Source organism: Lissotriton vulgaris, chromosome 1_1, assembly GCF_964263255.1.
Source record: "Lissotriton vulgaris chromosome 1_1, aLisVul1.2, whole genome shotgun sequence".
Lineage (NCBI taxonomy): Eukaryota > Metazoa > Chordata > Amphibia > Caudata > Salamandridae > Lissotriton > Lissotriton vulgaris.
Window position 1 is genome coordinate 234,959,985 of NC_141685.1, and position 2,765 is coordinate 234,962,749.

Genomic DNA, 2,765 nt, shown 5'->3' on the forward strand with positions numbered 1-2,765 from the left:
TGTGTGTTTAATCTGCATAACATGAAAAAAGTAACCTCACTGCCTTCCACACTTTATTTGAAGTCCAATTTCCCATAAAAGTGTTCAGTTCACTCCTAACTTATGCCTTACCTCCACTTATGGGATGTTTTACAGTTCAGGTTGGCCTGTTTACTACTCGAATATGAGTGATATTGTGGTGTGTTCATCTAGACTCATACCCTACCTAATCTTGAAGTTAAATTTCCCACCAATGAGAAACCAAGGGAGATACCATTTTTGATAGTTATTGCATGTCTAATGCAAGAATATTCACCAGATTATGAGGATCCAGCAAAAATTACTCATTTTCGCCCAACGTGGAGCTCGAACCCACGACCCTGAGATTAAAAGTCTCATGCTCTACCGACTGAGCTAACCGGGCTCCCACTTCAAGATGGTATGCGGACTAATCATTTTTTATGATGGAAATCCATTCCTGGACAATTTTTGGGAGTTATTGCACGTCTAATGCAAGATTAATCTCCATATTATGAGAGTCAATGCAATATTCAGGCAAAAATTACTCGTTTTCGCCCAACGTGGGGCTCGAACCCACGACCCTGAGATTAAGAGTCTCATGCTCTACCGACTGAGCTAGCCGGGCTCCCTCCTTAAGACAGTATGCAGACCAATCCCTTTTTGTGAAGAAAATCAAATCCTGGATATTCCTCTACTCTTGTTTTGCAAGGAAAGCCTGATTTATACATCCTTCAGAGGACAGAGTGTCAAAAAAAATAAGAGAAAATGAAAATGGAAGTTGTGAGAACTTCATTTTGAGATTGCATAAGAATTCAAATTCCTCTCACATGCTAAAGAATACCTGAACCCTTTTGATTAAACCACTTTAGTTGTTATAATGAGACCATATTTGAAAGCCATCTGTGATTTTTCTGTTCTTACTCTGCAATGACCTTGGCAATGACAAGTTAAAAATAAAATGTATGCAAATTTTATAATGGAGAATGCGCGCATCGAGCCCGCTACCTCTCGCATGATAAGCGAGCGCTTTACTATTTGAGCTAATTCCCCTGTGTGTTTAATCTGCATAACATGAAAAAAGTAACCTTACTGCGTTCCACACTTTATTTGAAGTCCAATTGCCCATAACAGTGTTCAGTTCACTCCTAACTTATGCCTTACCTCCACTTATGGGATGTTTTACAGTTCAGGTTGGCCTGTTTACTACTCGAATATGAGTGATATTGCGCTGTGTTCATCTAGACTCATACCCTAGCTAATCTTGAAGTTAAATTTCCCACCAATGAGAAACCAAGGGAGATACCATTTCTGATAGTTATTGCATGTCTAATGCAAGAATATTCACCAGATTATGAGAGTCAATGCAATAATCCAGCAAAAATTACTCATTTTCAGCCAATGTGGGGCTCGAACCCACGACCCTGAGATTAAGAGTCTCATGCTCTACCGACTGAGCTAGCCGGGCTCCCTCCTTAAGACAGTATGCAGACCTATCCCTTTTTGTGAAAAAAATCAAATCCTGGATATTCCTCTACTCTTGTTTTGCAAGGAAAGCCAGATTTATACATCCTTCAGAGGACAGAGTGTCAAAAAAAATAAGAGAAAATGAAAATGGAAGTTGTGAGAACTTCATTTTGAGATTGCATAAGAATTCAAATTTCTCTCACATGCTAAAGAATACCTGAACCCTTTTGATTAAACCACTTTAGTTGTTATAATGAGACCATATTTGAAAGCCATCTGTGATTTTTCTGTTCTTACTCTGCAATGACCATGGGCAATGACAAGTTAAAAGTAAAATGTATGCAAATTTTATAATGGAGAATGCGGGCATCGATCCCGCTACCTCTCGCATGCTAAGCGAGCGCTCTACCATTTGAGCTAATTCCCCTGTGTGTTTAATCTGCATAACATGAAAAAAGTAACCTCACTGCCTTCCACACTTTATTTGAAGTCCAATTGCCCATAAAAGTGTTCAGTTCACTCCTAACTTATGCCTTACCTCCACTTATGGGATGTTTTACAGTTCAGGTTGGCCTGTTTACTACTCGAATATGAGTGATATTGTGGTGTGTTCATCTAGACTCATACCCTACCTAATCTTGAAGTTAAATTTCCCACCAATGAGAAACCAAGGGAGATACCATTTTTGATAGTTATTGCATGTCTAATGCAAGAATATTCACCAGATTATGAGGATCCAGCAAAAATTACTCATTTTCGCCCAACGTGGAGCTCGAACCCACGACCCTGAGATTAAAAGTCTCATGCTCTACCGACTGAGCTAGCCGGGCTCCCACTTCAAGATGGTATGCGGACTAATCATTTTTTATGATGGAAATCCATTCCTGGACAATTTTTGGGAGTTATTGCACGTCTAATGCAAGATTAATCTCCATATTATGAGAGTCAATGCAATATTCAGGCAAAAATTACTCGTTTTCGCCCAACGTGGGGCTCGAACCCACGACCCTGAGATTAAGAGTCTCATGCTCTACCGACTGAGCTAGCCGGGCTCCCTCCTTAAGACAGTATGCAGACCAATCCCTTTTTGTGAAGAAAATCAAATCCTGGATATTCCTCTACTCTTGTTTTGCAAGGAAAGCCTGATTTATACATCCTTCAGAGGACAGAGTGTCAAAAAAAATAAGAGAAAATGAAAATGGAAGTTGTGAGAACTTCATTTTGAGATTGCATAAGAATTCAAATTCCTCTCACATGCTAAAGAATACCTGAACCCTTTTGATTAAACCACTTTAGTTGTT

General features: G+C 39.4%; 1 non-coding gene across 1 annotated transcript; it reads right to left on the reverse strand.

The window, feature by feature from the left end:
* Positions 1 to 1,818: 1,818 nt before the first annotated feature.
* Positions 1,819 to 1,891, reverse strand: TRNAA-AGC (transfer RNA alanine (anticodon AGC)). Its single transcript has one exon. It is a non-coding gene; the product is annotated as a tRNA-Ala (tRNA).
* Positions 1,892 to 2,765: the final 874 nt, after the last annotated feature.